General features: G+C 37.5%; 1 long non-coding RNA gene across 15 annotated transcripts in view; it reads left to right on the top strand.

Annotated features, from left to right (window-relative positions):
- The window catches only part of LOC118152785 (uncharacterized), a 337,652-nt gene that overhangs the window by 3,326 nt on the left and 319,827 nt on the right, over window positions 1-14,499 (top strand). The gene's annotated exons all lie outside the window — the stretch shown is intronic.

Raw genomic sequence — 14,499 nt, 5'->3', positions numbered from 1 at the left:
ACTCCTGACCTCAAGTGATCTGCCCGCCTCAGCTTCCTAAAGTGGTGGAATTATAGGCATGAGCCACCACGCCCAGCCCAAGCACATGATTTTCTGAAGTATTGCCTCCAACTAAAGGACACACTTTACAGTAAAAGAAGTGTGACAATGGCACATGACCATGGGATTCTACTGATCCTACCATATATTGTATCAACTGGAAGAAACTGGCCTAATCGAACACTGACATTGTTTTGTAAACATCAGCAAGTCTCCTGTTCAGGAACAATGCTCTGATAGGGTTCAGATGCCATCACTCCTGACACACACACACTCCTGACACAGACACACACACACACCCTTGCCCTTGGAAAGTTTGGTGGAGTTAACACTCCCAGGCAATGACCCACCTATGGGGAACGGGCACTGTGGATAAATGTCTGCCTTCCATTTCCCAGGGGGGCAATTTTTGGAAGGCTTTCTTTATGTTTTTTAGGATGTCCTAGATAATCAAGTCCTGTGACTTGGGGGAGACAGAAAGAGAAACCAGCAATGGAGATTACAAGAAGTAGCTATTGACATATCATGGGTGTAGGAATGTATGGTTTTCTAAAATCCAAGTGACAACAGTGTTGAAAGGAGGCAGGAGTGTCACTTCGTGTTACTTAGTCATGTGTCTATGCAGAATCACCTTGTATAGTTAAGCCTTAGGTTCTAGTGTCAGATTAAATTTAAATCCTTGAACCACCCCTTGCTCTTTGAGTGTCTTCATGCAAATTTCTTAAATCCTCTAAGTCTCCATCTCCCCATCTGTGAAATGGGAATGATAATAGTAGTACCTATGTGGTAAATTGTGGTGGTGAGTAAGTGGAAGAGGTTTAAAGATGGTTAAATGGTTAGCACAATGCCTATTATCTGACAAACAGTAAAAGATAGCTGTTAATATTAATATTACCTACTATCATTAAAATCATCTATATATATATATATAGTCATCAGTTGTCACTTTTCTAGCTCTTCCATAAGGAATACGTTATATAGCATTTTCACACTTGGAAGTTCATTGATAGATATATGGTTCCAGATGCATTGAGCAGAAAAACTAGTTAATTTGCTTATCATTAAATATCCATTTAATAAATACTTATTGAGCACTTACTCTGCATGCTACTGGGTATTGGGGATATGTGGATGACAAGACGGACATGGATCCCTGCCCTCACAAAGCTCACAGCCTTGTGTGGTAGAGACAATTAATTACACAAGTAATTACAGTGTGATTTGTGTTAATGATAAGGGAATTAGCTACAGGATGCAATGGGAGCTATAGGCTATGCTAATCAGGCTATGGTTATAGATTCAGTTCCCTCGTAAGTTGCTTGACTTCTAGGCCTATCAGCTTATCTCTGCTGTCTCCTAAATGCATAGAGGTTCACAGAACTGGGCCATCTGGACATCAGCCCTGATTCCTTCTTTCCCAGCACTGATAATTGGTGTGGTGCAAAATTCTTCATAAAGAGGTAGCATATGTAATGAGATGGAGAAATATTTTGCTTGTTGAACAGCTGGCTTTTGAATCACTTTTGGGTCATAGGTTCTGTGTTTTGTTTTTTGTTTGTTTGTTTGTTTGAGACTGAGTCTTGCTCTGTCATCAGGCTGGAGTGCAGTGGTTCGATCTTGGCTCACTGCAACCTCCGCCTCCTGGGTTCAAGTGATTCTCCTGCCTCAGCCTCCCGAGCAGCTGAGACAAAAGGCGCCTGCCATCATGCCCAGCTAATTTTTGTATTTTTGGTAAAGGCAGGGTTTTACCACGTTGGCCAGGATGGTCTTTGTCTTTTGACCCATGATCTGCCCACCTTGGGCTCCCAAAGTGCTGGGATTGCAAGCATAACCCACCATGGCTTGTCTTGTTTTGTTTTGTAAGAAGTAATTTGATTAGTCTCTTAGAAGATTATTCTTAAACTGCCTTCCCTGGAGAGTTAGTCCTACTAACATGAAGTTCTTTTTACTTCCAGAACAGTGCCATCCAATGGGAATATAATGTAAGCCATGGAGGCTACTTTAAATTTTCTGCTAGTTACATTAAAAAGGTGAAATGAGGCCGGGTACAGTGTCTCACACCTCTAATCCCAGCACTTTGGGAGGCCAAGGGAGGCAGATCCCTTGAGGCCAGGAGTTTGAGACCAGCCTGGCCAACATGGTGAAACCCCATGTCTACTAAAAATTAAAAAAAATTAGCAAGGTGTGGTGATGGGCACCTGTAATTCCAGTTACTCAGGAGGCTGAGGCAGGAGAACGGCTTGAACCAGGGAGGTGGAGGTTGCAGTGAGCCAAGATTGTGCCATTGCTCTCCAGCCGAGGGAACAGGGTGAGGCGCTGTCTCAAAAAAGGAGGTAAAATTAATATAAATAATATATTTATTTAACTCAGTACAACCAAAATATTATCATTTCAACATGCAATCAATATAAAAATTTGTCAATGAGATACCTTAGCATCAATGTTTTATGCAAAATCTTGGAAATACAGGGTGTATTTCACACTTGCAGCGCATTTCGGTTTGGACCAGCCATATTTCAAATGCTCAGTAGCACGTATGACTACCATCTACCACTCTGGGAAATGGAATTTTAGAACACTTCAATTCTTGTTCACCATTTAGAAGGTGATGGAGTTTAAAGTGCTAGAGAAAATCCAGGCTGGGCACAATGGCTCACATTGCCCGTAATCCCAGCACTTTGGAAGGCCAAGGCAGGCAGATCTCTCGAGTCCAGGAGTTCAAGACCAGTCTGGGCAACATGGCAAAACCCTGTCTCTAGAAAACGAACAAACAAAACAAAAATTAGCTGAGCATGGTGGTGCATGCCTGTAGTCCCAGCTACTCAGGAGGCTAAGGTCGGAGGATCCCTTCAGCATGGGAGGATCCCTTGAGCTTGGGAGGCAGAGGTTGCAGTGATCCCAGATCGCATCATTGCACTCCAGTTTGGGTGACAGAGTGAGACTGTCTCAAAAAAAAAAAAAAAAAAAAAAAGAAGAAAGAAAGAAGGAGGGAGAGATAAAGAGAATCATCAGTGTGGTATGGCTAAGAAGGGAGCTTCTGGGAGAATATAGGTTCTGAATCTAACTGGAGTCTTTAAGTTGTTTTATGGAGGCTGTGATTTATAACTTTACCAATTCATATTCTTAAAAAGCTTCAGTAAATCTGCTTGTTCATTAATGCCTCTGCATAGGTGAATTTCAGATGAATTTAAAGAAGGCTAAATTCTGTGGCCAGGTGGGTGTAGAGTGAAAATAAAAATGACTCCCAGGGATGTAGGAGCAAGTGGGTGGGAACTGCTAAAGCCTTTTTTTATATAAGGTAAACATTTAACTTCCTCCGCTCCTCTACTGTGAAGTCTTGAAGGGCTTATGATACTAATTGTTCAACCTAAATAAATGTTTGTTAGGCCTGTTCTTTATCTTATGGCTCCAATTAGAACTTTTGAGAACCAGCTACATTTGGGAACTTTGTTGTTTCTTGACTTCTTTACTACTGCACTAACTTAGTGGTTTGAAGACAACACAGTTTTTTTTAATTTTACAGTTCTCCTACCTAACTTGTTCCTTGTCCTGTCCTCAAAACATTAATGTTTCAGCCTCTGTTTTCCTGATCTTTTGTATAAACTCCTCTTCAGGAAATCAATTTAGTTTAAGATTACAGACTTGTCTCCTATGTTTTTATCTATGTAATTAACTGCTTACCTCTGCTTTATTCTCATTTTTCAAACTGCTTGGTAGACATTGAATGTCGTGATATAACCCTGTAGTCATCCTAAGTGTGAACTCAGTTTCTTTCACAAAACAGCATTTTCCCTCCTTCTTTCTTTTCCTACCAATAAAACTTTCATTATTTGTTATCACTATTTCCTTTCTCCATCCATACTAGAGGTTGAGTATCCCTTATCTGAAATGCTTGGGACCAGAAGCATTTCACAGATTTTAGATATTTTAAAAATTTTGGAATATTTGTATATACATAAGATATCTTGAGGATGGGGCCCAAGTCTAAACACAAAATTCATTTTTGCCTTATAAATACATTATACACAATAGCCTGAAGGTAATTTTCAACAATATTTTTAAGAACTTTGTACATGAAACAAAGTTTGTGTTAAGTACTTATGTGTAGAATGCCCCATTTGTGATACCATGTCAGTGCTCTGAAGTTTTGGATTTTGGAGCATTTTCGGATTAGGGATGTTTAACTTGTATTAGTACATTTTAGTCCATCTTGTGTATATAAGTAACTGTATCAGCTTTCTATTGTTGCAATAACAAATTACTGCAAGCTTAGTGGCTTGAATAACAACAGTTTTTTAATTTTACAGTTCTACAGGTCAGAATTTCAAGGTGGGTCTTGGCTAGGTACAGTGGCTCGTGCCTATAATCCTAGAACTTTGGGAGGCTGAGGCAGGAGGATAGCTTCAGGACAAGAGTTTGAGAACAGCCTGAGCCACACAGAGAGACCCCCATCTCTACTAAATACGTACATACATATTTTACATACATACATAATGAGCCTCACTGGGATATAATCGAATGGTCAACAGTGCTACATTCCTTTTGAAGCAGCTACATTGTCTGGGGTATATATACCTGGGGTTTGTTGTCTTGCGCCAGGAAAATTTAGGACACAGACATACACAAGGAGTTTAGAAGTGGAGTCTTAGCAGGCAGAAGAAAAGAGAAAGAAAAACAGCTCTCCCTATAGGGAGGGGTCAAAGACCAGCTGGCAGTGAACGCGCAGATTTTGTAGTCTGGCTTGAGGAGGCGGTGCCTGATTTACGTAGGGCTCACAGATTGGTTCAATCAGGTATGGTGTTTACAAAGCGTGTGGGGAAGGCTGGTCACCCCACTCAATCTTATGCAAATGAAGTCTCCCCTTGAACAGATTTGTATATGAGAGCTAGGATAGAGCATCTTGTTCCTTACTGTACACATAGCTGGCAGAGAAGGGAAAATGGAGCCACCATCTTGAACATGTCTAGTCCCTAGTTCCTGCCAGTATTCACCTATGCAAGCTCCAGCTTGCTTGTCTGTTCTATGTCTGCAACTCGACTTTACAGGCTGCTCTTCATTGCAAAATGATTTGGGGCTGCTTTTCATTAAAAAGAAAAGCCTTACCCTCTAGGATTCCCATACCCTATTATATGCCTAAGTGATATCTTCTTAATTCCTGTATCACTTGTAGGGGAGAGTTCACATTCTTGCCTTCTCCATCTTCTCAGGCTGTCACCATTCCTTGGCTTGTCCCCTTCCATTTTCAAAGTCAGCAAAGCCATTTGAGTCTTTCTTACATGGCTTCAGTATGTACTGACTCTTCTGCCTCCTCTTATACATTTTAAAGACTCTTGTGATTACACTGGGCTCACTGAGGATAATCTTCTTATTTTAAAGTCAGTTTGTTCCTGGATCAAACAGAGGGCTGTGCTGCCTATTCTTGTGGCCCAATAACGGATGCAGATGAACTGGGAAAGAAGGGAGTTTATTTTTATAACCTAATACAGGGAGAAGGCTGGAAAATACTGCCAGACCAACTCAAAATTATAAAGTGTTTCAGAGGTTATATACCTTCTAAGCTATATGTCTACGTGTAAGTGTGCCTTCACCTAAAGTCATAAGTGATTAACTTCTTCTAATCGATAACTAAGATCTGAGTCCTGAAGACCTTCCTTCGGAGCCTCAGCAAATTTACTTAATCCAAATGGGTCCAGGTGCTGGGATGATTCCCTTATCTTGTCTCCTGCTAAATCATAGAGGTTGGGGGAGTTCCTTCAGACCCCCAATAAACTTGTTTGTGGAGGCCTGCAGAGTTTCTTCAGACCCCCAATAAAACTTGTTTAATCTGAAATGGGTCCTGTTAAGAATTTCCTTATTATCTCATCATGCTTCAAGGCCCAGAAGAGGCCTAGGCAAAACTCTTGGTGGTCTTTTGTTTTATTCCAGCCTTTGTATGAGGGCACTGGCTTTCTCGGCTTTTAATATTTAACTTCACCACCCAGTCAGTGCTGAAACAGTTGTTACAGAGGCCTGTCTGTTCAGCTGTTGGAAGACCTGGCCTGCCACAAGGTGACTGAAGCCCATTCATACATTTTGAGGTCCCGTTCCATTGAGGACCTCTGAATTATTTCCCTTAAGGGGCAAGGAAGCTTGGATATTTATCCTCTTTCTCCTCCCATTGAATGAGGACTTTTTGTAAATCTGTTAATTCCCCACAGTTTATTTCTACCCTTCCCCCTGCCAGCAAAAAAATCTAGGAGAAGGCACCCAGGCAGAGGGTCAGTAGGATACCAGGAGCCCTCCTGTGGTTGAGGAACTCTCTGTTGATTGACTCATCACAGTGAGTGCATGCTGTGTGGGAACTGTGGAGCATCTCAGTAAACAAGTATTAGAAAGGATTTACAAGATTTGGTCTCATGTCTGGTAACGTGGAAGATATTCTAGGAAGTGGGGATTTGCTCTGGGATTTTCTCTTGTCAGGAAAAATAGATCATCCTATGTCTGGATATCTTTAGAATTCTCTCCTTTTTGTTTTTGAGATGGAGTCCTGCTCTGTCACCCATGCTGGAGTGCAGTGTTGTGATCTCGGCTCACTGCACCTCTGCCTCCCGCATTCAAGTGATTCTCCTGCCTTAGCCTCCTGAGTTGCTGGGATTTCAGGTGCCTGCCACCATACCCGGCTAATTTTGGTATTTTTAGTAGAGATGGGGTTTCACGATATTGGCCAGGCTGATCTCGAACTCCTGACCTCATGATCTGCCCACCTTGGCCTCCCAAAGTGCTGGGATTATGCAGGCGTGAGCCATTGTGCCCAGCCTAGATTTCATAGCTTAAAGAAGAGACGAACAAAAGGAAGCTAACACTGTAATTGGTAAGAAGTAATTCTCACTTGTATTAGCCCAGATAGATGTTTGTTCATTTTGGGAGTTTAGACAATGATCTTTTTTTTTTCTGGGTTCAGACATGATCACCAGGTGGTCTGGTGTTTGTTTTGATCAGTCATTGTCATGTAGTGGACTTGTCCGCTATTGGCGTTCTGTGAAACTGATTATATTCAACAGAAGGACAGTGTCATTGGATAGCACCTGTCAAGCTCCCAGCTATCAGGGGCCTGTTTTTCTTTTTCTCATTGCTGTGGTCATGTACTGGCATGATGAGTACCAAGACAAGTGAAACGCCAGCAGCATCCACTACTTTTCACTTTCTTCTATTCTATAGATTGCTTCTGGGTGGGTATTGATATTTTTAAAATAATTCTTTTGCCATAGTCTTGCCATGTGTATTAGTTTTCAAGTTACTGCAAACTTAGCAGCTTAAAACAACACCTATTTATGAGCTCACAGTTTTGTAGATGAGAAGTCTGGGTATGGGTTGACTAGATTCTCTGCTCTGGGTCTCATAAGACTGGAACCAAGGTGTTGGCTAAGACTGTCACTTTATCTAGAGCATAGCGTCTTTCTTAGGCTCATTCAGGTTGTTAGCCGAATCCAGTTCTTTGCAGTTATTGGACTGAAGTCCCTGTTTCCTTGCTGGCTGTCAGCTGAGGAGCCTCTGTAGGCTGTCTGTGATTCTTACCAAGTGGTTCACTCCATATACAAAGTTAGGTGTGTCAAAACCTTTTTTGTTCCAAAACTCTGATTTGCTCTGTCTCTGACTGCTAGATCCAGATTTAAAGGGCTCATGAGAGTAAGTTAGGCCTACAAGGATAATCTCCTTTTTGATTAAGTCAAATCAACTGATTAGTAACCTTAATGATGTTGGAAAAAATCTCCTTTGCCATATAATATCACATTTAAAACTCAGATTATTTCAAGAGTCACTCATGTTTTTGCATTCATCAACAAAGCATTTATTTTTATTGCTGAAGTAAAATTCTATTGCATGAAATATTATTTATAGTTTTGCGTGTTAATGGACATTTAGGCCATTTCCAGGTTTTGGCTGTTACTAATCAGGATGCCATTGAGTGTTCATGTTACAAGTGTGTGTGTGGACTTATGTTGCCATTTCTCTTGGGTAAACATTAATACCTAGAAGTGGGCTAGCTTTGTCATATAGCTGTGGATTTAACTTTTTAAGAAACTGCTAAACTGTTTTCTAAAATGCTTGTGCCATTTTACATTCCCAATAGCAGTAGATGAGAATTCACTTGGCTTCCCATCCTTGCCAAAAGACTGGTCCAGTCTTTTTCATTTTAGCTATTTTAAAGGCTAAGTGGTATCATGCTGTGGTTTTAATTACAATTCTATAATGTCTAATGATATTAAATACTTTTCATAGGCTTTTTGACTTATGGAGCATCTTTTCATATGATTTATTGACTTCTGTAGATCTTCTTTGGTGCAGCATTTACTAAAATATTTTGCCCATTTTATAAAAATTGTTTTTTTCTCTTTAAAACTTTCTCAACTATTTTATTTCTTTTTAATAACATTTCTATAATTAAGTTGTAAAACCTAATGTTTTCATATACATTTATGTAGTGAACTGATTACTACAGTCAAGCAAATTAACGTATTCATAACCTCACATGGTAAGCTTTTCTTATTATCACATTTTGAGAATTCTTTATATATTCTAGATCCAAGCCATTTTATCAGAAATGCAGCTTGCAAATATTTTACTTTATGCTGATGCTTGTTTTATCATTCTTTTCATGATGTCTTTTGAAGAGAAGTTCTTAATTTTGATGTGTATTAATTTATTTATTTTTGATGGATTGTGCTTTTTGTGTCATAGCTATTAGGTTGGTGCAAAAGTAATTGTGGTTTTGACCATTACTTTCTATGGGAAAACCTGCAATTACTTTTGCACGAACCTAATAATATATCTTTGCCTCAGTGTCACAAAGATAGTTCCTGTTTTACTTTAGAAGTTTTCAGTTTTAGGTTCTACATCTAGGTCTGTGATTGATTTTGAGTTAATTTTCACATATATTTTGAGGTCTTTAGTTCATCTTTGTTTTTGCAAGTTATTTTCGTTGGATTTTAACTTCTAGGATGATGGATGTATTTCATTCAATACTTTCATGATGTTGCTGCACTCTCCTCTTGCTTGCATTATTTCCAATGAGAATTCTGCTTCTCAGGACACACTAAAGATAAAAATCACTCTTTTGGACTTTTGTTGTTGTTCATCTATTTTCTGGACACAGATTATGACCATTTGCCAATTGGAAGTACATTATTTTAAAACAAGTGAAATGTAAATTCCTCTCTAAAAGTGATTTTATATTTCCAAATGAATTCAATAGACATAGTCTTCCAGAGATATAAAGAGCTTTCAATTTTTATTATAGTAGCTGATCCAGGACAATATATCGTAAATTCTAGAAGCTTCATGTTGGTGTCTTAGGAGACAATATTGCAGCAGAGATTAGACAGCCTCTCTGCATCTTTGGAATAAAAAAAATTGCTGCTCAGCAGAACTCGGGGTTAGACAAATCAGTCTTGTACCTATTTGAAGGGAAGAAGTATTAAAAGAAAACAAATCTTTATCAACAAATTTCACCTAAGATGCTGTTATGGAAAGGAAGTTTTGTATAATTGAATAAAGTAAAATTTATAGTTATTTTCAAAGCTTTCATTTGGATATATCATATGTTAAATTTGTTATTTTAGATCTTAGAAAAATTGACTTAAGTAATCAATAAAGTAAAAGATTTTATTTTGATATTAGTCTGATACGTGGAAATCATACTAATTTTTGGTTAGTTGTAATTGCAGTTAAAGGTAGTTTGCTACATTTAATACTAGAAAGTATGCAAAAATCTAAAATCAACATATGAAATGCATTCCATTATTTTTGCAAATAAATTAGTAGCATAACATACACATACATTACATATATATAACATATACAAACATATAAAATAATAGATATATAATGATATAAAAACTGCTTTCAAAATATATTGTATTTTTGCATTTTAAAGAAACAAAGAATCCAAGAACTTGTAAAGAATTTGTTCAATTTCTGTTTGTAACTAATACTGGACTAACTCATGACAGAGAGACAGGTGGAAATAACTGTTTCTATGTCCTCTGTACACCAGAGAAAAAGTTTCTACAGTTGAATAAATACAGTTAAATGAAGTCCAGAGGTATTTGTTGCAGCTATTTCTTTTAATCTTTTAAGATATTTGAATGTAAGATTTAAGGACGTAATTACTTCCTTAAGCTTTAAGGGTAAAGTTCTTAAGCAGAAATACAATAATCAGTGACCAGAAAAGCAATCCAAGAAAGCATAATGATAAATGAATAACTCTAGAAGAATATCAGCTCCCTTTTTTATGAGTCACTTACATTACTAATGACTTAGCAATCCTAGGTTACTTTATTGTATTACTGTAAGTGCTAAGATTCTCATTATTCCTATATAGAGGAAGAGGAGAACATAAGAATTTTCCGTGCATTTTCTGAGAATGGGGTTTAATGTGATGAAAGTTTTTCATGGCTTTTGGAATTAGTTATTAAAACAAAATTTTGTCTTAAAAGAAATTTTGTCTTAACAGTAATCTAACTTCTTTTAGAAATAAAATGGCCAGCTTTCATTCGTTTGGACATTTAGGATTATATAATTATTTCCTTATATGGAAAAGAAATATTACTTTAGATGTCTTCTTATATGTCTTATAATAGCCTGTTGGGTTCATCAGGGAGGAAAAAAAAGGCTGTCAGGACCAGCATAGCTTGAAAAACATAGCATTTTGGTTTTCTCCATCTTAGCATGTCATGATGTTGAAAGAAGATGGCATTATTTTTTAAACTTAAAGAAAACTTGTCTGGTCTTAAGTTGATAAAAATAATGGAATAATAACAGTGTATTTTCCAGACTTGTGACCTAACAGGAGAACTTTTAGTTACATGTGTGGCAGCGTAATAGCTGAGGGGCTGGGGAATGAGCCTGGCTGGTACCACTTAAATGTTAGATATAAGCTCTGTTTCTAAGACTATAACTTCTGTGAAGAATACCTGATTCTGTGAAGACAGATGCTTCACTTCAACAAAAATTTTCAAATTCTCTTAAAAAAATTATCATTTTTTTTTTTGAGACAGATCTCACTCTGTTGCCCAGGCTTGGGTGCAGTGGCACAATCATGGCTCACTGCATCCTTCACCTCCTGGGCTGAAGGGATTCTCCTGCCTCAGCCTTCTGATAGGCTGAGACTTCGGGCACATGACGCCATGCCTGGCTAATTTTTGTACTTTTACTAGAGACAGTGTTTTACATGTTGGCCAGACTGGTCTCCTGATCTCAAATGATTCACGTTCCTCAGCCTCCCAAAGTGCTGGGATTACAGGTATGAGCCACTGTACCCTGTTAAAAGTCATTCTTTTATTCTTTTGTCTTTTGCCGAGACAGTTTCACTCTATTTGTCACCAGGCTAGAGTGCAATGGCACAATTTCTGCTCACTGCAACTTCCAACTTCCTGGTTCAAGCAATTCTTCTGCCTCAGCCTCCCAAATAGCTGGGATTATAGGCATGTGCCACCATGCCCAGCTAATTTTTGTATTTTTAATAGAGACAAGATTTCACCATGTTGCGCAGGATGGTCTCAATTTCCTGACCTTGTGATCTGCCTGCCTCGGCCTCCCAAAGTGCTGGGATTACAGGTGTGAGCCACCGTGCCAGGCCTAAAGGCCATTCTAGATGGCTCTTTGAGAATACCAAGACTTCAGCACAAGCTGCATCTTCTCGTTTGAGATTGCTTGGGTGGCACTGTCCGCTTCGCTGATCTTTATTATTGCTGTTATCTCTGAGCATGAATACTATGTCATTCTTTAAAGGCAATTTGAGGGATTAAATTACTACAGTATTTTCAGGTGTATGGAAGAGTAAGAGTTATCCATTGCAGTACCAAACTTAGTCTTTTGCCACCTGATGGGAATTGACATTTGGTGTGCTCTAGTACTTACTTCTTACCTGTCACACATAGCATCAGCAGTTTTAATTGCTTTGCATACATTTGATGAGGGTAATATATTTGAATAATCTAAGTAGCCAAGTTAGTTATGTATTGAATTAGCTGGGTAAGCCAGGTAATCCCTCTGAAATGTTTTTTGTTTTTCTTTTTTTATTGTTGTTAATAAGAAAGAAGGTGATAATGAAAAGATTCATCTTTGGTTCCAATTCAAGTATAGTATCCTGCTGGGATAATGTTTTTGCAGCAGCGCAGTCTAACAGCTGGTTAGTTAATAAGCTTTCAGCAGTAAAGTGATTGTAAATAAACAGAATTGGACTTGTAGCTTTGAACTAATACTTATCACTAGCTATTGAGATCTATTAACTTCTGTGAGAAACTGTATGTATACACACATGTGCATATCACAGTATGCATGTGTGTGTGTTAAGTGCTTTAGGTATAAAATTTGAGATGTTTAAAAGGTCTTTCTTCGTTCTGTGTAGTAGGTAATTGTTAGCAAGACACTGCTGAAAACACTGCTTAAATTAAATCTCACTCATATGCGTGTGTGCTGTAGCTAATAGTTTAAGGTCTTTGATCAATTTGTTAGGGAACAGTGTAGCAAAGTGAATACTACCTGGCAATCCAGAGATCCAAATTTGAATGAAGGCTTTGCCACTGTCAAGCTTTATAACTGTGAGAAGTAGCATCTTCCTAAAGATCCCACCCCATTCCCCTTTGCCATGTAGATTAACAATTCCCTCTCTTGGGCCATCACAAAATTTTTACACTCAGGTCTGTTTGCTTCTATTAGAGCAGTAATTATGGTGTTTTGCAGTGTCAGTACATTTCTATCTCTCTCCCTCCTTTACTGGGATAGGTGCTCTTCGAAGGCAGGGACCATGTTTTCTGTTTATTTTCACTGTCTTGCTGTATAGAGGGCAGTCAGTGAATATATGCTGAATGAACAGATTTGTATATGAGAGCTAGAATAGAGTATCTTTAATGACTCAATGATTTCTTCTTACAACTTGATGTTTAGTAGAGGCATTTATATGATACAATTGGTCTGTTATATATTTAGTTGAGAGAATGACTTCTAAACCTGTCATTGGATTATGCTAGATTACAAATTCCTAACATGGTTGTACTTGTAATGGATATTTATGAGATTAGTTTTTGACTTACTGCAAAGTATTGATTTAGTCACATTCTGATTCTCAACAATGGAAGAAAGTTTGTTTATGGCTTTATGAAACAGACACTACAATTTGAAGGTAATTTTGTCATACCTTTAAAAATGTATTTCAGATTATTAATCTCATCAGACCATCGATCATGTTACTGACATTGCTAAAATGAGCAATGATACCATCATTTTAAATTGTTTGAAACTTCCGACCAAGGTATACACGCACAGTCAAATAGGTGATGAAATATTTAAAGGCATGAAAATTTAAAAATAATTATACTTAATATAGAAATGTAATTTTGAAACTTGAACATGAGGATTACTTTATGTCCAGCATGTCAGTATATATATATATAGGGATGTTCCTTGGAAGACAGTCAGCAATTTGGGGACTGAATTCAATACTTAAATTATTTCATTTCCCCATATTCTTAATTAATGGGCTATACATCATGTTACTAGTGAGAGAAAATTCCCCAGACATGTTTTATCTGGCATTTTTGTGATTCTTTGCTTAATTACTTTATTTTTTTGTTTGTTATCTCATTTAAGTTTTAATATTACTTATGATTTTGAAATATATCCACACAATTAAGAATTTAAAAGTTGCAAAAACTTATGTAAAGTTGACGATGCACCCTTGACCTTATTCATTTTCATTCACCAACTTCCCCTCTTCTCAGACAACTCATGTTGTTACCAATATCTTAATATATTTCCATCAATATTATATCCCTAAGAATTACATACACACACAAAACAAACATCTATTTTCTTTTTTTAAAAAGAGGCTGAGGCAGGAGAATCACTTGAACCTAGGAGGCAGAGGTTGCAGTGAGCTGAGATTGTGCCACTGTGCTCCAGCTTGGGAGACAGAGCGAGACTGTCTCCAAAAAACACAAAACAAAACAACCTTAAAACGGTAACATAATACATGATTTTCTGCATCTGCCTTTTTTAATCTCATGATATATCTTAGAGATTTCTTAGATTTTATAGCTGAAAAAACTGGATTCAGCCAAAACAGGGGCTTAGGCTATATAAAATATATAACCTTTTTGGAGTCTATTCATATGTATTTATATAAGCTGTTATTCTTTTATATTTTATTTACATGCATTTATATCTGCATATTTTTTGGTCTATGTAATCATCATGCATTTAGTTATCAATTTTTCCTTTCAAATTGATTGTGGGAAAGGGAAGCAAAGGCCAAGTGTTTGTGGGCATGGTATAATTTAAACTTTAGGCTTCCAAACCCAAATTTTTATTCAGAACAGAATGACTATGTTATTCTAGAATTCAGAAACTATAATGTAATGAAGAATCATTGAAAGAAATGAACATGTAATTATTGTTCTTAAGTAATTAAATGTCTTAGAT

The sequence above is a fragment of the Callithrix jacchus genome, chromosome 4, assembly GCF_049354715.1.
Source record: "Callithrix jacchus isolate 240 chromosome 4, calJac240_pri, whole genome shotgun sequence".
Taxonomy (NCBI): domain Eukaryota; kingdom Metazoa; phylum Chordata; class Mammalia; order Primates; family Cebidae; genus Callithrix; species Callithrix jacchus.
This window is presented reverse-complemented; position numbering and strand designations above follow the sequence as displayed.